The sequence below is a fragment of the Arachis stenosperma genome, chromosome 3 (assembly GCF_014773155.1).
Source record: "Arachis stenosperma cultivar V10309 chromosome 3, arast.V10309.gnm1.PFL2, whole genome shotgun sequence".
NCBI classification, from domain to species: Eukaryota; Viridiplantae; Streptophyta; class Magnoliopsida; order Fabales; family Fabaceae; genus Arachis; species Arachis stenosperma.
The window spans coordinates 44,579,843-44,601,938 of NC_080379.1; the positions used below are offsets into that span (position 1 = coordinate 44,579,843).

General features: G+C 39.1%; 1 non-coding gene across 1 annotated transcript; it reads left to right on the top strand.

Annotated features, from left to right (window-relative positions):
- Positions 1 to 7,162: 7,162 nt before the first annotated feature.
- Positions 7,163 to 7,270, top strand: LOC130972032 (small nucleolar RNA R71). The gene has a single exon (XR_009083235.1). It is a non-coding gene; the product is annotated as a small nucleolar RNA R71 (small nucleolar RNA).
- Positions 7,271 to 22,096: the final 14,826 nt, after the last annotated feature.

Consider the following 22,096-nt stretch of genomic DNA (forward strand, 5'->3'; position numbering starts at 1 on the left):
CTCCAAATGGACTCAACTAGATATCTTTTATGAAGGCTTGAGTGAAATGTCCAAGATGTGTTTAGACAATTCTGCAGGAGGTTCATTGTACAAGAAGAAGACACCGGAAGAGACTATTGAGCTAATTGAATTGGTTGCAAGCAACCAATATTTATACTCATCTAACAGGAATCCTGTGAACTCTGAGGCTCCTCAGAAGAAGGGTGTCATGGAAGTGGAAGCTCTTAATGCTATTCTTGCTCAGAACAAGCTTATGTCTCAGCAAATAAATCTACTTACTCAACACATGGGTGGCATGCAAGTCTCAGCTATCAACACCCAAATCCACCATAGCAAGTCCCCTATGACATGGCAGGTAATTTTGTGCAAAATGATAATTATGATTATGCTCAACCTTATTTTGAACAGGTGAATTACATGGGGAGTGGTCCCAGAAATCCCAACAATGACCCATATTCTAAGACATATAACCAGGGGTGGAGGAATCACCCAAATTTTGGATGGAGGGATCAACCTCAGAGACCTCAAAACTTCAACAATAATTCTCAGGGCGGTTTTCAACAGAACAATTAGTTGGAAGCAATATTGACAGGTTTTAGACAGGAAACCAGAGCATCCATCAAGAACCTGGAAATTCAAATGGGTCAAATAGCCACCAGAGTTAATGAAATTGATCAGAGGACCACTAATAGCCTTCCTAGTAACACAATTCCAAATCCAAGAGAGGAATGCAAGGCCATCTCTGTGATAAGTGGACAAGTGGCAAGTACGGAAGCACAAGTTATGCAGGAAACCAGAGCCTCCATTAGAGATTTAGAGGTGCTAGTGGGCCAACTGAGCAAGGAAATACTTGAGAGGTCTGCAAGTACATTTCAAGGTGATACAGTGGTGAACCCAGGAGATGATTGCAAGGTTATTCAATTGAGAAGTGGTAAAGTAGCTAGCTCTGAGACCAAGGCCAATGAAGAGCTAGTTGAAAAGGAAGCTCCGGAAGAGAAGAAGGAAGAAGTAGAGCACGCCCCTCTAAAACGTGTAGACAACTGGTGCGCGAAATTGTGATCACTACACAACTTTGCACAAGTAACCAGCAAGTGCACTGGGTCGTCCAAGTAATAAACCTTACGCGAGTAAGGGTCGATCCCACGGAGATTGTTGGTATGAAGCAAGCTATGGTCACCTTGTAAATCTTAGTCAGGCAGACTCAAATGGGTATAGTGATATACGAATAAAGCATAAAGATAAAGATAGAGGTACTTATGTAATTCATTGGTAGGAACTTCAGATAAGCGTATGAAGATGCCTTCCCTTCCGTCTCTCTGCTTTCCTACTGTCTTCATCCAATCCTTCTTACTCCTTTCCATGGCAAGCTTATGTAGGGTTTCACCGTTATCAGTGGCTACCTCCCATCCTCTCAGTGAAAATGTTCCTATGCTCTGTCACAGCATATGGCTAATCAGCTGTCGGTTCTCGGTCAGGCCGGAATAGAATCCAGTGATTCTTTTGCGTCTGTCACTAACGCCCCGCCTGCTAGGAGTTTGAAGCACGTCACAGTCATTCAATCATTGAATCCTACTCAGAATACCACAGACAAGGTTAGACCTTCCGGATTCTCTTGAATGCCGCCATCAGTTCTTGCCTATACCACGAAGACTCTGATCTCACGGAATGGCTGGCTCGTTTGTCAGGCGAGCACTCGGTTGTCAGGCGATCAACCATGCATCGTGTATCAAGAATCCAAGAGATATTCACTAGAGCCTTGATTGCTTGTAGAACAAAAGTGGTTGTCAGTCACCTTGTTCATAGGTGAGAATGATGATGAGTGTCACGGATCATCACATTCATCAAGTTGAAGAACAAGTGATATCTTGGACAAAGAACAAGCGGAATTGAATAGAAGAACAATAGTAATTGCATTAATACTCGAGGTACAGCAGAGCTCCACACCTTAATCTATGGTGTGTAGAAACTCCACCGTTGAAAATACATAAGAACAAGGTCTAGGCATGGCCGAATGGCCAGCCTCCCAATGATCTAAGAACTAGATGTCCAAAGATGAAAATACAATAGTAAGAGGTCCTATTTATAAGAAACTAGTAGCCTAGGGTGTACAGAGATGAGTAAATGACATAAAAATCCACTTCCGGGCCCACTTGGTGTGTGCTTGGGCTGAGCAATGAAGCAATTTCGTGTAGAGACTCTTCTTGGAGTTAAACGCCAGCTTTTATGCCAGTTTGGGCGTTTAACTCCCATTTAGGTGCCAGTTCCGGCGTTTAACGCTGGAATTTCTGAGGGTGACTTTGAACGCCGGTTTGGGCCATCAAATCTTAGGCAAAGTATGGACTATCATATATTGCTGGAAAGCCCAGGATGTCTACTTTCCAACGCCGTTGAGAGCGCGCCAATTGGGCTTCTGTAACTCCAGAAAATCCACTTCGAGTGCAGGGAGGTCAGAATCCAACAGCATCTGCAGTCCTTTTCAGTCTCTGGATCAGATTTTTGCTCAGGTCCCTCAATTTCAGCCAGAAAATACCTGAAATCACAGAAAAACACACAAACTCATAGTAAAGTCCAGAAAAGTGAATTTTAACTAAAAACTAATAAAAATATACTAAAACTAACTAGATCATACTAAAAACATACTAAAAACAATGCCAAAAAGGGTACAAATTATCCGCTCATCACAACACCAAACTTAAATTGTTGCTTGTCCCCAAGCAACTGAAAATCAAATAAGATAAAAAGAAGAGAATATACTATAGACTCTAAATTATCAATGAAACTTAGCTCCAAATTAGATGAGCGGGACTAGTAGCTTTTTGCCTCCAAACAGTTTTGGCATCTCACTTTATCCTTTGAAATTCAGAATGATTGGCTTCTTTAGGAACTCAGAATCCAGATAATGTTATTGATTCACCTAGTTAAGTATGATGATTCTTGAACACAGCTACTTATTGAGTCTTGGCCGTGGCCCAAAGCACTCTGTCTTCCAGTATTACCACCGGATACATACATGCCACAGACACATAATTGGGTGAACCTTTTCAGATTGTGACTCAGCTTTGCTAAAGTCCCCAATTAGAGGTGTCCAGGGTTCTTAAGCACACTCTTTTTGCCTTGGATCACAACTTTATTTCTTTCTTTTTCTTTCTTTTTCTCTTTCTCCTCTTTTTTTTTTCGTTTTTTTTTTGTATTCACTGCTTTTTCTTGCTTCAAGAATCATTTTTATGATTTTTCAGATCCTCAGTAACATGTCTCCTTTTTCATCATTCTTTCAAGAGCCAACAATTTTAACATTCATGAACAACAAATTCAAAAGACATATGCACTGTTCAAGCATACATTCAGAAAACAAAAAGTATTGTCACCACATCAAACTAATTAAGCTAGTTTTAAAGATGAATTCGAAATCCTGTACTTCTTGTTCTTTTGTAATAAAAATAGTTTTCATTTAAGAAAGGTGATGGATTCATAGGTCATTCATAACTTTAAGGCATAGATACTAAGACACTAATGATCACAAGACACAAACATGGACAAACATAAGCATTAATTTTCGAAAAACAGGAATTAAAGAACAAGGAGATTAAAGAACGGGTCCACCTTAGTGATGGCGGCTCTTTCTTCCTCTTGAAGATCCTATGGAGTGCTTGAGCTCCTCAATGTCTCTTCCTTGTCTTTGTTGCTCCTCTCTCATGATTCTTTGATCTTCTCTAATTTCATGGAGGATGATGGAGTGTTCTTGATGCTCCACCCTTAGTTGTCCCATGTTGGAACTCAGTTCTCCTAGGGAGGTGTTCAGTTGCTCCCAATAGTTTTGTGGAGGAAAGTGCATCCCTTGAGGCATCTCAGGGATCTCATGATGAGTGGGGTCTTGTGTGCTCCATCCTTTTCTTAGTGATGGGCTTATCCTCATCAATGGGGATGTCTCCCTCTATGTCAACTCCAACTGAATAACAGAGGTGACAAATGAGATGAGGAAAGGCTAACCTTGCTAAGGTAGAGGACTTGTCCGCTACCTTATAGAGTTCTTGGGCTATAACCTCATGAATTTCCACTTCTTCTCCAATCATGATGCTATGAATCATGATGGCCCGGTCTAGAGTAACTTCGGACCGGTTGCTAGTGGGAATGATTGAGCGTTGGATAAACTCCAACCATCCTCTAGCCACGGGTTTGAGGTCATGCCTTCTCAATTGAACCGGCTTGCCTCTTGAATCTCTCTTCCATTGAGCGCCCTCTTCACAAATGTCTGTGAGGACTTGGTCCAACCTTTGATCAAAGTTGACCCTTCTAGTGTAAGGATGTTCATCTCCTTGCATCATGGGCAAATTGAATGCCAACCTTACACTTTCCGGACTAAAATCCAAGTATTTCCCCCGAACCATAGTAAGATAATTCTTTGGATTCGGGTTCCCATTTTGATCATGGTTCTTGGTGATCCATGCATTGGCATAGAACTCTTGAACCATCAAGATTCCGACTTGTTGAATGGGGTTGGTAAGAACTTCCCAACCTCTTCTTCGGATCTCATGTCGAATCTCCGGATATTCACCCTTTTTGAGTGAAAAAAGGACCTCGGGGATCACCTTCTTCAAGGCCACAACTTCATAGAAGTGGTCTTGATGCACCCTTGAGATGAATCTTTCCATCTCCCATGACTCGGAGGTAGAAGCTTTTGCCTTCCCTTTCCTCTTTCTAGAGGTTTCTCCGGCCTTGGATGCCATAAATGGTTATGGAAAAACGAAAAAGCAACGCTTTTACCACACCAAACTTAAAAGGTTTGCTCGTCCTCGAGCAAAAGAAGAAAGAAGAGAGTAGAAGAAGAAGAAATGAGGAAGAAGGGAATGTCTTTGTGTTCGGCCAAAGAGGGGGAGAAGTGGTGTTTAGGTTGTGAGAAAATGAAGGGGTGAAGAAGGGTATATATAGGAGAGGGGGGGTCATGGTTCGGTCAAGTGAGGGTGGGTTTGGGTGGGAAAGTGGTTTGAATTTGAATGGTGAGGTAGGTGGGGATCCTGTGGGGTCCACAGATCCTGTGGTGTCAAGGAAAAATCATCCCTGCACCAAATGGCATTCAAAATCATGTTTTGAGCCATTTCTGGCGTTAAACGCCGGGCTGATGCCCATTCCTGGCGTTTAACGCCAGGTTCTTGCCCTTTTCTGGCGTTTAACGCCAGTCTGGTGCCCCTTTCTGGCGTTAAACGCTCAGAATGGTGCCAGACTGGGCGTTAAACGCCCACCTGCTAGCCTTACTGGCGTTTAAACGCCAGTAAGTTCTTCCTCCAGGGTGTGCTGTTTTTCTTCCTATTTTTCATTCTGTTTTTGCTTTTTCAATTGATTTTGTGACTTCTCATGATCATCAACCTACAAAAAAACATGAAATAACAAAAGAAAATAGATAAAATATAACATTGGGTTGCCTCCCAACAAGCGCTTCTTTAATGTCAGTAGCTTGACAGATGGCTCTCATGGAGCCTCACATTTTCTCAGAGCAATGTTGGAACCTCCCAACACCAAACTTAGAGTTTGAATGTGGGGGTTCAACACCAAACTTAGAGTTTGGTTGTGGCCTCCCAACACCAAACTTAGAGTTTGACTGTGGGGGCTCTGTTTGACTCTGATTTGAGAGAAGCTCTTCATGCTTCCTCTCCATGATGACATAGGGATATCCTTGAGCCTTAAACACCAAGGATTCTTCATTCACTTGAATGATCAACTCTCCTCTATCAACATCAATCACAGCCTTTGCTGTGGCCAGGAAGGGTCTGCCAAGGATGATGGTTTCATCCATGCACTTCCCAGTCTCTAGGATTATGAAATCCGCAGGGATGTAATGGTTTTCAATCTTCACCAAAACATCCTCTACAAGTCCATGAGCTTGTTTTCTTGAGTTGTCTGCCATCTCTAATGAGATTCTTGCAGCTTGCACCTCAAAGATCCCTAACTTCTCCATTACAGAGAGAGGCATGAGGTTTACACTTGACCCTAAGTCACACAGAGCCTTCTTGAAGGTCATGTTGCCTATGGTACAAGGTATTGAAAACTTCCCAGGATCTTGTCTCTTTTGAGGTAATTTCTGCCTAGACAAGTCATCCAGTTCTTTGGTGAGCAAAGGAGGTTCATTTTCCCAAGTCTCATTTCCAAATAACTTGTCATTTAGCTTCATGATTGCTCCAAGGTATTTAGCAACTTGCTCTTCAGTGACATACTCATCCTCTTCAGAGGAAGAATACTCATCAGAGCTCATGAAAGGCAGAAGTAAGTCCAATGGAATCTCTATGGTCTCATTTTGAGCCTCAGATTCCCATGGTTCCTCATTGGGGAACTCAATGGAGGTCAGTGCACGCCCACTGAGGTCTTCCTCAATGGCGTTTACTTCCTCTCCTTCCTCTCCAAATTCGGCCATGTTGATGGCCTTGCACTCTCCTTTTGGATTTTCTTCTGTGTTGCTTGGGAGAGTACTAGGAGGGAGTTCAGTAACTTTCTTGCTCAGCTGTCCCACTTGTGCCTCCAAATTCCTAATGGAGGACCTTGTTTCAGTCATGAAACTTTGAGTGGTTTTGATTAGATCAGAGACCATAGTTGCTAAGTCAGAGGGGTTCTGCTTAGAATTCTCTGTCTGTTGCTGAGAAGATGATGGAAAAGGCTTGCCATTGCTAAACCTGTTTCTTCCACCATTATTGTTGTTAAAACCTTGTTGAGGTCTTTCTTGATTCTTCCATGAGAAATTTGGGTGATTTCTCCATGAAGAATTATAGGTGTTTCTATAGGGTTCTCCTAGGTAATTCACCTCTTCCATTGAAGGGTTCTCAGGATCATAGGCTTCTTCTTTAGATGAAGCATCCTTAGTACTGCTTGGTGCACTTTGCATTCCAGACAGACTTTGAGAAATCAAATTGACTTGTTGAGTCAATATCTTGTTCTGAGCCAAAATGGCATTCAGAGTATCAATCTCAAGAACTCCTTTCTTCTGATTGGTCCCATTGTTCACAGGATTCCTTTCAGAAGTGTACATGAATTGGTTATTTGCAACCATTTCAATTAGCTCTTGAGCTTCTGTAGGCGTCTTCTTCAAATGAAGAGATCCTCCAGCAGAGCTATCCAAAGACATCTTGGATAGTTCAGAGAGACCATCATAGAAAATACCTATGATGCTCCATTCAGAAAGCATGTCAGAAGGACATTTTTTGATCAATTGTTTGTATCTTTCCCAAGCTTCATAGAGGGATTCTCCATCCTTCTGTCTGAAGGTTTGGACTTCCACTCTAAGCTTACTCAATTTTTGAGGTGGAAAGAACCTTGCCAAAAAGGCATTGACTAGCTTTTCCCATGAGTCCAGGCTTTCTTTAGGTTGTGAGTCCAACCATGTCCTAGCTCTGTCTCTTACAGCAAAAGGGAATAGCATAAGTCTGTAGACCTCAGGGTCTACCCCATTAGTCTTGACAGTGTCACAGATTTGCAAGAATTCAGCTAAAAACTGATGAGGATCTTCCAATGGAAGTCCATGAAACTTGCAATTCTGTTGCATTAGAGAAACTAATTGAGGCTTAAGCTCAAAGTTGTTTGCTCCAATGGCAGGGATAGAGATGCTTCTCCCATAGAAGTCGGGAGTAGGTGCAGTAAAGTCACCCAGCACCTTCCTTGCATTGTTTGCATTGTTGTTGTTTTCGGCTGCCATGGGTTCTTCTTCTTTGAAGATTTCTGTTAGGTCCTCTATAGAGAATTGTGCCTTAGCTTCTCTTAGCTTTCGCTTCAAGGTCCTTTCAGGTTCAGGGTCAGCTTCAACAAGAATGCCTTTGTCTCTGCTCCTGCTCATATGAAAGAGAAGAAAACAAGAAAATGTGGAATCCTCTATGTAACAGTATAGAGATTCCTTGAGGTGTCAGAGGAAAAGAAAAATAGAAGACAGAGGTAGAAAATTCGAACTTATCAAAGAAGATGGAGTTCGAATTTTGCATTAAGGAATAGTGTTAGTCCATAAATAGAAGGATGTGAGAAGAAGGGAAGTAATATTCGAAAATCAAGTGAAATATTTTGAAAAACACTAATTAGTTTTCGAAAATAAGAGTGGGAAAGAAATCAAGTGATTTTTGAAAAAGATTTTGAAATTAAAAGTCAAAAAGATTTGATTAAAAACTATTTTGAAAAAGATGAGGTTAAGAAGATATGATTGGTTTTAAAAGGATGTGATTGAGAAAATATGATTTGAAAACAATTTTAAAAAATTTGAAAAAAATTAATGACTTGCCTAACAAGAAAAGATATGATTCAAACATTAAACCTTTCTCAACAGAAAAGGCAACATACTTGAAATGTTCAATCAAATCATTAATTGTTAGCAAGTATCTTTGAAAAAGAAAAGAAATTGATTTTGAAAACATTTGATTGAAAAGATATGATTTGAAAAAGATTTGATTTTGAAAAACTTTGAAAACTTGAAAAAAATTGATTTGAAAACAAAATCCTCCCCCTTGTGCCATCCTGGCGTTAAACGCCCAGAATGGTGCACATTCTGGTGTTTAACGCCCAAAACTATACCCTTTTGGGCGTTAAACGCCCAACCAGGTACCCTGGCTGGTGTTTAAACGCCAGTCTGTCCTTCTTCACTGGGCGTTTTGAACGCCCAGCTTTTTCTGTGTAATTCCTCTGCTGCATGTTCTGAATCTTCAATTCTCTGTATTATTGACTTGAAAAGACACAAATTAAAAATATTTTTGGATTTTTTTTTATAATCAAAATGCAACTAAAATCAAATAACAATGCATGCAAGACACCAAACTTAGCAGTTTGTATACTACTGACACTAATGAGAATGCATATGAGACACACAAAACACTCAAGTCCAGAGAATTCAAAGATCAGAGTAAGAAATAATCAAGAATTACTTGAAGATCCTTAAGACACATGAATGAATGCATGCAATTGACACCAAACTTAAGATGAGACACTAGACTCAAACAAGAAACATAAAATATTTTTGGTTTTTATGATTTTGTAATTTTTTTGTGCCCTTTTTTTTTCGAAAATTATATGGAAAAGAAAATAAAGGTATCAAAATTCTTAATGAGAATTCCAGGAATCATGCAATGTTAGTCTAAAGCTTTAGTCTAAAGGAATTAGACATGGCTAGCCAAGCTTCAGCAGAACATTGCATTCAAGAGCTAAATTGATGAAGATCAATCAGCTTTGGTGATGATAAGAACATCACCTTGAAACACTAGAATTCATTCTTAAGAACTCTGAAGAAAAATACCTAATCTAAGCAACAAGATGAACCGTCAGTTGTCCATACACAAAACAATCCCCGGCAACGGCGCCAAAAACTTGGTGCGCGAAATTGTGATCACTACACAACTTTGCACAACTAACCAGCAAGTGCACTGGGTCGTCCAAGTAATAAACCTTACGCGAGTAAGGGTCGATCCCACGGAGATTGTTGGTATGAAGCAAGCTATGGTCACCTTGTAAATCTTAGTCAGGCAGACTCAAATGGGTATAGTGATATACGAATAAAGCATAAAGATAAAGATAGAGGTACTTATGTAATTCATTGGTAGGAACTTCAGATAAGCGTATGAAGATGCCTTCCCTTCCGTCTCTCTGCTTTCCTACTGTCTTCATCCAATCCTTCTTACTCCTTTCCATGGCAAGCTTATGTAGGGTTTCACCGTTGTCAGTGGCTACCTCCCATCCTCTCAGTGAAAATGTTCCTATGCTCTGTCACAGCATATGGCTAATCAGCTGTCGGTTCTCGGTCAGGCCGGAATAGAATCCAGTGATTCTTTTGCGTCTGTCACTAACGCCCCGCCTGCTAGGAGTTTGAAGCACGTCACAGTCATTCAATCATTGAATCCTACTCAGAATACCACAGACAAGGTTAGACCTTCCGGATTCTCTTGAATGCCGCCATCAGTTCTTGCCTATACCACGAAGACTCTGATCTCACGGAATGGCTGGCTCGTTTGTCAGGCGAGCACTCGGTTGTCAGGCGATCAACCATGCATCGTGTATCAAGAATCCAAGAGATATTCACTAGAGCCTTGATTGCTTGTAGAACAAAAGTGGTTGTCAGTCACCTTGTTCATAGGTGAGAATGATGATGAGTGTCACGGATCATCACATTCATCAAGTTGAAGAACAAGTGATATCTTGGACAAAGAACAAGCGGAATTGAATAGAAGAACAATAGTAATTGCATTAATACTCGAGGTACAGCAGAGCTCCACACCTTAATCTATGGTGTGTAGAAACTCCACCGTTGAAAATACATAAGAACAAGGTCTAGGCATGGCCGAATGGCCAGCCTCCCAATGATCTAAGAACTAGATGTCCAAAGATGAAAATACAATAGTAAGAGGTCCTATTTATAAGAAACTAGTAGCCTAGGGTGTACAGAGATGAGTAAATGACATAAAAATCCACTTCCGGGCCCACTTGGTGTGTGCTTGGGCTGAGCAATGAAGCAATTTCGTGTAGAGACTCTTCTTGGAGTTAAACGCCAGCTTTTATGCCAGTTTGGGCGTTTAACTCCCATTTAGGTGCCAGTTCCGGCGTTTAACGCTGGAATTTCTGAGGGTGACTTTGAACGCCGGTTTGGGCCATCAAATCTTGGGCAAAGTATAGACTATCATATATTGCTGGAAAGCCCAGGATGTCTACTTTCCAACGCCGTTGAGAGCGCGCCAATTGGGCTTCTGTAGCTCCAGAAAATTTACTTCGAGTGCAGGGAGGTCAGAATCCAACAGCATCTGCAGTCCTTTTCAGTCTCTGGATCAGATTTTTGCTCAGGTCCCTCAATTTCAGCCAGAAAAGACCTGAAATCACAGAAAAACACACAAACTCATAGTAAAGTCCAGAAAAGTGAATTTTAACTAAAAACTAATAAAAATATACTAAAAACTAACTAGATCATACTAAAAACATATTAAAAACAATGCCAAAAAGGGTACAAATTATCCGCTCATCAACAACCCATTCCCAGACTCTCTTGACACTCATCCTACATTGCCAAAGGCTCCTGAGTACAAACCTAAAATGCCGTATCCTCAGAGACTTCAAAAGGAGACCAAAGACAAGTAGTTGTCAAAGTTCTTGGAAATCTTCAAAAAGTTACAAATCAATATTCCTTTTGCTGAGGTTTTGGAGCAAATGCCTATCTATGTCAAGTTCATGAAGGAGCTGTTGTCAAAGAAAAAGCATTTAAAGAGAGATGAGACAGTAGTCCTGACTAAGGAATGTAGTGCTGTCATTCAGAATAACTTGCCAAGGAAGATGCCAGATCTAGGGAGCTTTCAAATTCCATGCACCATTGGAAGCACAACCTTTGAGAAAGCCCTATGTGATCTGGGGGCAAGCATAAATCTAATGCTCTTATCTATGATGAAAAAGCTGCAAATCCAAGAGGTACAACCCACAAAGATAGCATTACAGATGGCAGACAAATCTATGAAGCCTGCATATGGATTAGTGGAAAATATCTTGGTTAAAGTGGGTAAATTCTTTCTCCCAGCAGACTTTGTAATTCTTGATACAGGGGAGGATGAGAATGCCTCTATAATTCTAGAAAGACCATTCCTAGCCACTGGAAGAGCTCTGATTGATGTAGAAGTGGGTGAACTAGTGCTTAGTGTGCATAATGAGCAACTGGTCTTTCATGTCTTCAAAGATATACATCCAACAGGTGAAGAAGAGAGGTGCATGCAGGCTGAGCTTATTGATCCAAACCTTCAAAAACCGCTTGATGATACACAGTAGAATCTGCAGCTCAAACCTCCCTTGGTAACAGTCAATAAAATTCCTCCTGACATCAAACCTAAGTTTGGTGTTGGGAATGCATCATCTACCAAGGAAGAGGTTTCCAGAAAGAAGAAAGTACCCAGAGGATGGAGAAACAAAAAGATCCCCACTGAAGGTTTCTCCCCAGGAATGAAGGTGGTGTTGACCAGCAATCCAGCATGGGTTTATACAGTAATCAGAATCTTTTCTCTAGAACATATTGAGCTACGTTATGGAGACACAGGAAAGAAGTTCAAAGTAAGGGGTGAAGAGCTGAGCCCCTATGATCCTCCTCCTTAGAGGAGCTGACCGTCAAGCTAGTGACGATAAAGAAGCGCTTGTCGGGAGGCAACCCGATAATTTCGTATCCTTAGCTATTTTTATTTGTCGTAGTAGTAGTTCTCTTATTTATTTTTTATTTGAGTTCTTACTAATTTTTTGATCATGCAGCTATGTTACTCCAGGAACCGAGCACCTCAAAAAAAAATGCATACGACACGCAAGCGTCACTGACGTGAACGCGTCGATCATGTGTGAGTGAAAAATAAAATTCGACAGAGAGTTGAGCGGGAATGGCGCCGAACCAAGCCTTTAGCACAAACAACCCACGCGTACGCATACTCCACGCGTGTGCGTCATTTGTGATTTTCGCCATTCACGCGGGCGCGTCCCTGACGCGAACGCGTGACCTGCAAATTCGACGTACAAGAGTGTTTGGGCAGAGAGTTGTGCTGGCTTGGGGCAGGAAGTGTGCTAAAAGCACAAGTTAGAGCACGCGGACGCGTGACTGACACGTTCGTGTCAGTTGCACATATAGCCATCCACGCGAGCGCGTGCATGACGCGAATGCGTCGTATGAATAATTGGCTCCCAAGCCATGTGAACAGAGAGTCGTGCGGGTGCGCGGCTGGCTTCGCGCAAATCGCACAAAATCCAGGATACGCGGACGCGTGCCTGACGCTAACGCGTCATTATAAAGAATGCGCGACCCACATGTATGCGTGCCGTACATGCACGCGTCGCTTGCGCTGCCAAGTTTTCTTTTTCTCTCTCTCCCATTCCTAAGTCTCTCTTATTCTTTTTATCTTTATATTCCTCTCTCTTCTCACTATTTATTCCTATTTTCAGTTCTTCTTTTCTTGAGGACAAGCAAACCTTTAAGTTTGGTGTTGACGCTGCGCTTATTGGTTTTCTGGCACAAAAGGGAGGCAAATCATCTTCACTAAGGAACACAACCTGAAAAATAAAGCGACCACTAGGATAACTAAGGTGGTTGAGTTCCTTTCATTTTTTATTCCTCCCTTCTTTTTTCAATGTTATGTTCCGGTTTTTCTGCTATTTTGTGTTGTTTGTTGCATGATCCGTTATTAGTGAGAATCCTAGGTGTAGTTTTCCCTTAAGTGAGTTAATTCTGAAAGATGTCTCATGTATTACCCACTGAGCTTGAAATAAAAAATTTTAAAAGTGAAATATTGCATGAGATATTGAGTTAATTCTAAGAATAGTCTGATTTACTTAAATGTGGTGGTATTTTCTGTGATTTTTGATTGCATGATATGAACAATGCATATTTAAATTTGAATTAAGGGATGTTAATATATAAGGAATAGGAATTTATAGAATTATTATGACTTCTCTGAAATGTTGAAAATTTTAATTCTTGAAGCAAAAGAAACAGCAAAAGAAAAAAAATTAAATAAATAATAATAAAAGCAAGGTCCAAGGCTCTGAGCATCAATGACTAGGGAGGTCAGACATGATTAAAAGTTCAAAGAGTTGTTTCCCTAGTCATATGCTTGTGGTGTGATTGTGTCAAGTAATCCTTGAGACAGAACACTTAGAGTCGAGATCAATTGCATTTAACAAAGTATGCCAAAGGCTTTGAGCACCACTGTCTGGGAGTAATTAAAAGAAAAATCAGAACTCAAAGAGAGTTCCCTAGTCATGTGCTTGTGGTGTTTCTGTGTCAAGTAAAGCTTGAGACAAAACATTTAAAGTCACGGCTAGGCTCAAGGTGCAAAGCACCAAAGAAAAATAAATTAAAGTAAATTTTGTTGTGTTCAAGGATTAAACTGAAATATAAAAGATTAGAGAATTCATAATATTATCCGGATTCTAATTCCGAATGACAATAACACTCTTGATTCAAAAGAGAGAGAGATGCCAAAACTATTCAAGAATGCAGTTGTAAACCCCACTATAAGAAGAGACATGAGTTTAATCGAACTCTCATTCTCATGCAAATTCACATCCTAAGCTTATATTAGTTTTGGTTGCTTGAGGACAAGCAACAATTTAAGTTTGGTGTTGTGATGCGTGAGCATCTTGTCTATCTTTTCCTAGTGAATTTACACTTAAATTGTTAAGTTTAATTAAGAATTAATTATATTTTAGCCACTATGGATGTTATTTTGAGTTTTGGGCAATTTTATTTATTTTAGGTAGCATTCAGCAGAATTTGATGGAGTTCTGCAGCACAAGAATCAAAGGAGATGGCTGCGAGGAGCGACGCGCACGCGTGCCTGACGCGTGCGCGTAATCTGGAAGTATCCATGGCGACGCGTATGCGTGACTGACGCGTATGCATGATTTGAAGATTTGCTCCACGACGCGTGCGTGTGACCGACGCGTCTGCGTGACTCGCGAAGAAGACCAGCGACGCGTACGTGTGACACGCGCCACGTGCAGAAAATGCAGAAAACGCTGAGGTTAGGAGCTTTGTCTATTTGTATGGATTGATTTTATTATTTTTTCTATTTGAATTCATGTATGGATTTATAATTTAAGAATTGTTTTTGCTCTTTATCTTATGAATTTGGGTGGAATGGAAGTATGACCCTTTTTCTATTTGAGTTCTTGTAAAACTTGGAAAAGCTCTTTACTTGAACAACAGCTTGAAAACATATTCTCCTAAATTTTAATTATCTGGATTTAACGGGATACGTAACATATAATCCTTCTATTTTTGGGTAATTAGAATTTATGTGGCATGCAAACTGGAATTTGATCATGTAGCTTCTAATTGGAATTAATTGACCAAGGAATTGGCAGTTAATAAATTTTAGAGGAGACTAGAAAGGTCTAAGGAATTAGGGTCTAGTCACATATAGTTTGCCATAAATTAAATCCTACATTATTAAAATAGTTAGTAAGAAAAGTAAATCCGGAAAAATTAGATAACTCTGAAGCCTTAACTGTTTTATCCATATTTTATTCCCAATTTATTTATTGTCTATACTTTTGATATTCTGAATTCGAACTTAAACCTTTTGAACATCTCAAAACCAATTTTTGTTTGCCTAACTAAGCCAATCAATCAATCATTATTGCTTGATCCATCAAACCTCGTGGGATCGACCCTTACTCACGTAAGGTATTACTTGGTACGACACGGTGCACTTGCCAGTTAGTAGTGTGGGTTATAAAACACTGCATCTATATCATATAAGAAAAAACTAACAAAATGAGAAATTAAAACAAAAATATGACTTACAAATAAAAAGGGGAAGAAGAAAACTTAGGTATACATATGTACATATTAAGCAATAAATTGCTTAGGATGACCCATGGGAATTAGAATCTTCAATGAAATCTGCCTCATATTCTTAGGTAGAAGTCACTTGGGGAACTGTTTTAATAACCGTAGGTCGTAGATCATTCCTCTCCAAATAAGTTCACCATTATCAGTTGGTATGGTAGGGCTTATTATATGCTCGTGTTGTTCACTATAGAAGGTTTGACAGGCCCTAGACTCAGATTCGTCACTTGTTTTAAATAAGTCTCTTGGAACAGTTTCCATAACGTAATGTTTGTTATGTTCATATGGATCTTGCACATAAAAATATTGATGTTCTTGAGATGCTAGTATGAAAGGTTCATTCTGGTAGCATTTCTTATTGAAGTGAACAAATGTAAGACCATACTTATCTCTCCCAATATCATATCACTCACACCGAAATAATACAATCTTAAAACGCCCAAAATAGTCTGACTCTACTATCTCAAATAACCTGCCATAATAAGCTACAGTGTCTTGAATTGGACTTTTATCTTTAGCACTTGCAAAGCTTGAAGTTAAAGCAGTTAATGTGACACTATTATTTTGTGTTTTTCTCCTTGCCTCATGCTTCACAATGTGAAACATGTATCCATTAATTATACATCTAGAAAATCTTCTTGCAACAGAGCTTGGACCTCGAGATAATTCTTTTAGCCAAATAGGCACATTTAGATCTTTCGCACGAGTTTCAAACCTTTGTGAGAAGGTTTTACTGTAAACTTTTGCTTTTCTCCATTTCGTTCCTCGTTGATTGTTAACCTCATCCTCATGCTGTCTATAGTTAATAATAGTTATGTTTGATCGGAAAAATATAAATGCACTTGATTTAGTGAATAAACATAAGTTGTGTTAAGTTACCTAACATAATCTGCGACTTCTTCACAATTGTGTAATACATACACATGGGCTTGAGCACTTGATATGTCATCAAGATTAATTGGTTCTCCATTTACCACACCTAACGAACGAATTTTGTTAGAAAATAACTTTGATGGCATAACTTCATCTTCGTTAGGATCATCATCATTTCGAGGTCGCTTATTAAGTCTTGTTCACACACTTCCATGCAAGTGTCTTGAGCAGAAAGTTAAGAACTCTTCAACCAGATATGCCTCTGCAATAGAACCTTCGAGGCAACTTTTGTTGCATACATACGACTTTAATGTAAACATGTACCTTTCTAGAGGATAGATCCAACGAAACTGCACCGAACCACCCAATCTCACCTCATTTGCTAAATGAATGGGAAGATGAACTATTATGTCAAAAAAACTAGGGAGAAAGATCCTCTCAAGGTGGCATAATGTTTTCACAATCTCTAACTCCAGTCGATCTATCTCTTCCAGTGTGATGAACCTTTTGCATAAGCGACAAAAAAAGAACATAGTCAAATCAACGAAATGGCCACATGATCCGGAATGATGCTTTTAATCGGTATTGGTAGTAAATAATGTAGCATAAAATGAGCATCGTGGGTCTTATACCTATAAATTTTTCTTTCTCCTAAATGTACACAACGTGATATATTTGAAGCACTACCATTAGGTAGCTTTGTTGTCTTCAAAACACCACAAAAATTGACTTCTCTGTAGCAATCATAGAAAAGCATGCCTTTGTCAACTTTGTTCTCTTGCAATTATTCACCTCCTTTGGTTGAAAATTTTTCCAGATTCCCTAATTTTTTAAGTCATATCGAGCATTCAAATGGTCTTTTGTCTTGCCTGGGATATCCAAGAGAGTTCCAATTACATTGTAAAGTATGTTCTTCTCTATGTGCATGACATCTAAGTTGTGATGTAGCGGGTTCTTGTGCCAGTAAAGCAATTCAAAGAAAATTGATCTTTTTTCCAATTCAATGAAAAACTATTTGATGTACTTTGTTTCTTCCCAAAAACATTCTCAACATTTTGTAGCATCTCAAAAATTTCCATTCCTTCTATAACAGGTGGAGGGGGTCTTAATTCTTGCTTCCCATTAAAGACGTTATATTGGTTCTCTATGGATGATCCATGTGTAAAAAGACACGACGGTCCATATAAACTCTCTTCCGACTATGTTTTGGTTGTATATAAGAGATATTTTTGTTGCAACAAGGACAAGCCAATTTTCCTTTTCTACTCCACCCAGACAACATAGCATATGCAGAAAAATCATTGATTGTCCACAAAAGAGCTGTCCGCATTTGAAAGGTCTCATTCTTTGATGCATCATAAGTTTCGACCCCTATTTCTCACAACAACTTCAAGTCTTCTATCAATGGTTGTAGATACACATCAATATCTTTACCAGGTGATTGTGGCTCAGGAATAAGCAAAGAAAGCATATAATATTCGGATTTCATGCACATCTGCAGAGGCAAGTTATATACCATCAACATCATAGGACACATGCTCCATGAAATGTTTATGCTACGAAATGGGTTGAACCTATCACTTGACAAGCTTAGTCTAATATTGCGTGATTCTTTTGCAAAGTCTTCATCAATTTTATCAAAGTTCTTCCATGCCAGGCCATTAGCAGGATGCTTTAACATCCCATCTTTAACGCGCTCCTCATCATGTCACCTCAGACTAGCTACCGTCTTTGGACACATAAATAATCTCTCAAGTCTTAGAATTATAGAAAAGTATCTCAGAGTCTTTGCAGGAATAGGATGACCTTTCTTGTGAGGTTGGATCTCGCTATTATCACTAGAATTTTCAGTATACCGAGAAGTTCCACACACACGACATTATTTTCATCCTTTAGTTCTTTCTTATACTGGAGGCAATCATTAGGACAAGCATCGATTTTTTTATAATCGAAACCTAAATCTCTTATCATAGCCTTCGTCTTATTGAAAGATGAAGTTATGTTAATGTCAGACATTGCCTCTTTCAATAGCTCAAGAAGGGAAGTGAAGGAGGCATTGTTCCACCCGTATATACACTTTAACAAGTACAGACGGATGACAAAAGATAATGTAAAAAATTTCTTACAACCCGGTTACAACTCTTGACTTGTCCCCTCTATTAAATTGTAAAAAACTTTTTAGCCTCTTCATTTTGACCTACAGTAATACCCTCAGCGTGAGGCATATCTTCGAATGCATCATTAAGCAGTCCTTCGATGTCATCGCGTGCACCTTCTTCGTCATCTGTGTCATCATCAACCACCATCAGGATTGTCCATTCCCGGTGATTAATCCATGTTCTATACCCCTTAACAAATTCATCGGCTACTAAATGGTCAAATACAACATCTCTTCTATACTACTCAATGTTGCAACACCTCTTACAACGACATTGGATTTGTTGTCTGTCCAGTTCTTCCTCAGATTATGCAAAGTCTAAACTATTAACACCATTGATATACTCTTTGCTATATCTCGGTAGATCCATCCAATTCTTCAAAATATCACAAAACCTAATTCATAATGATTAAATTTTTTAGGAGAAAAATCTATCAGGGATCGCGAAGTGAAGATAACAAGAATAGAGGAGGAAGGGTGTTATGAAATCTAAGAGAAATGGACAATGAAAAGGACTTTCATAGCCTTGTAGTTAGGTTGGAAAATAGTTCTTAGTCTTAGAAGTAATTCTCTAAATATTTTATTAAAAACTCATTGAAGTAAAACAAATAAAGGAAAACAAAGAATTTATAATACTAATATAATAAGTTAAATTGCAACTTCAAAACTAACACAACAATTAAGGTGGAGCCACACATGAATTAATAGCATAATCATAAAGTGAAAAGAATAAAAAATATGCATTGTACCTTGCCATGATACGATCAACGTTTTGACAAAATTCGCTTAGAAGAGCTTAACTAAAAGCTTCAATCTATTTGTTACCAAGTAAAATTCCAGAGATTAGACCGTAATCATAATTGAAGATTAGGCCAAATCACATAATAAAAAGGTTATAGTTTAATGATAATTTATTTAGTCTATTAATTTAATAATATACTTTTAATCTAGTCTTTTAGTAATTTTTTTTGAATATTTTAGAGACATTTTTTATTTTTTCATATAGTAAATATATAATTTTTTTTAAATATAAATTAAAATTCTTTTATTACAAGCTCTTCTATTAAAATTCTTTTATTACATTCAATATTATTACAAAGTTAAATTTTTATGTTTATTAATTAAAAATTAATTTTATTCCTAACCAATATCATTAGAAAAATACAAAGCAAAATAATTTTCCAATAATAGATATAAAGCACTCAAGACTCAAAAGAAGCTAACTTAATAGAAGTGAACTAAAATTAGGAACTCGAATCCCCAAGATTTCACTTAGAAAAAAAATGGTGCCAATTAAAATTCCGAAATCTCAACTTGATTTTAAATCAATGTGCTGATGTGATGTGTCTTGTAACACTCTACCACACTGACCTTTACGCTTAAATCGTAAAATAGAGGTGGTGTGGTATTACGACCTCTAAAATAAAATGTATACATATAATAGCAAAAGAATTTTAATATGCTAGGAGCCTTGAAGAATAATGGAAATAAAAATCGCGAAAGAAAAGCGCAACGCTCAAGAAACGAGTTAACTTGCGTGCTAAAAAAACTATAGCTGTTAAGTGTAAAGTAATCCAAAGCAGGAAAAGAGAGTCAAAGATACAAAGTAACGAGCCCCTGACTCAGCTTGCGAAGTCAAGACTGGTTAGAGAACATTTACACATATATATAAACATATCCAAAACCCAAATGTACATAAATACAATCCTGCCTCTCTATAAACCTCTAAGAGGATCAAAAAGAATAAGCTATATGGAGAGAAAGCTAAGTACATATATATACATCATTGTACAACAAAATAGCCCAGTAACCACTTCGCTTCAAGAGTCTAGACGCCTAACGAGATGCCTCTTGACCTGCATCTGAAAAACAACAACATAGTATGGAATGAGAACCAGAGGTTCTCAGTATGGTAAAGGTGCCACACACATAAGATATAAGGTCCTGGGAATGCCAGAGGCAATCCTAGAACGCCGCACTCAGATTACAGAGCTTAAAGTATTAAACAGAAGCCATAAAAGGTGGTTTTCTAAAAGTATCAAAACTGGTGCGCGAAATTGTGAACTATACTTTTTCACAACTCTCATAATCCCTGGTAATGGCTCCAAAAACTTGGTGCGCTCAATACCATGGCATTACACAACTTCGCACAACTAACCAGCAAGTGCACTGGGTCGTCCAAGTAATAAACCTTACGTGAGTAAGGGTCGATCCCACGGAGATTGTTAGTATTGAAGCAAGCTATGGTCATCTTGTAAATCTTAGTCAGGCAAACTCAGATATATATGGTGATGAACGAAAATAACATAAAAGATAAAGATAGTGATACTTATGTAATTCATTGGTAGGAACTTCAGATAAGCGCATGAAGATGCCTTCCCTTCCGTCTCTCTGCTTTCCTACTGTCTTCATCCAACCCTTCTTACTCCTTTCCATGGCAAGCTCGTATAGGGTCTCACTGTTGTCAGCAGCTACCTCCCATCCTCGCAGTGAAAGCTAATGCACACACTCTGTCACAGTGCTGCCAATCACCGGTGTGGTTCCCTCCCCTACTGGAATAGAATAACTCTTTTGCGTCTGTCACTAACGCCCAGTAGGTTACAGGTTTGAAGCACGTCACAGTCATTCAATCATTGAATCCTACTCAGAATACCACAGACAAGGTTAGACCTTCCGGATTCTCTTGAATACTGCCATCAGTTCTTGCCTATACCACGAAGACTCTGATCTCACGGAATGGTTGGCTCGTTTGTCAGGCGAGCACTCGGTTGTCAGGCGATCAACCATGCATCGTGCAATCAGGAATCCAAGAGATATTCACCAAGCCTCAAATGCTTGTAGAACAAGAGTGGTTGTCAGTCACTTTGTTCATGAGTGAGAATGGTGATGGGCGTCAATCATCACCTTCATCATGTTGAAGAACAAGTGATATCTTGGATAAAGAACAAGCGGAATTTGAATGAAAGAACAATAGTAATTGCATTAATACTCGAGGTACAGCAGAGCTCCACACCTTAATCTATGGTGTGTAGAAACTCCACCGTTGAAAATACATAAGCATCAGGTCTAGGCATGGCCGAATGGCCAGCCTCCCAATGATCTAAGAACTAAAATGTCCAAAGATGATCTAGAGATCTAAAAGTGATCAAAAGATTTCTATACAATAGTAAAAGGTCCTACTTATAAGAAACTAGTAGCCTAGGGTGTACAGAAATGAGTAAATGACATAAAAATCCTCTTCCGGGCCCACTTGGTGTGTGCTTGGGCTGAGCAATGAAGCAATTTCGTGTAGAGACTCTTCTTGGAGTTAAACGCCAGTTTTGGTGCCAGTTTGGGCGTTTAACTCCCATTTAGGTGCCAGTTCCAGCGTTTAACGCTGGGATTTCTTGAGGTGACTTTGAACGCCGGTTTGGGCCATCAAATCTTGAGCAAAGTATGGACTATTATATATTGCTGGAAAGCCCAGGATGTCTACTTTCCAACGCCGTTGAGAGCGCGCCAATTGGGCTTCTGTAGCTCCAGAAAATCCACTTCGAGTGCAGGGAGGTCAGAATCCAACAGCATCTGCAGTCCTTTTGAGTCTCTGGATCAGATTTTTGCTCAGGTCCCTCAATTTCAGCCAGAAAATACCTGAAATCACAGAAAAACACACAAACTCATAGTACAGTCCAGAAAAGTGAATTTTAACTAAAAACTAATAAAAATATAATAAAAACTAACTAGATCATACTAAAAACATACTAAAAACAATGCCA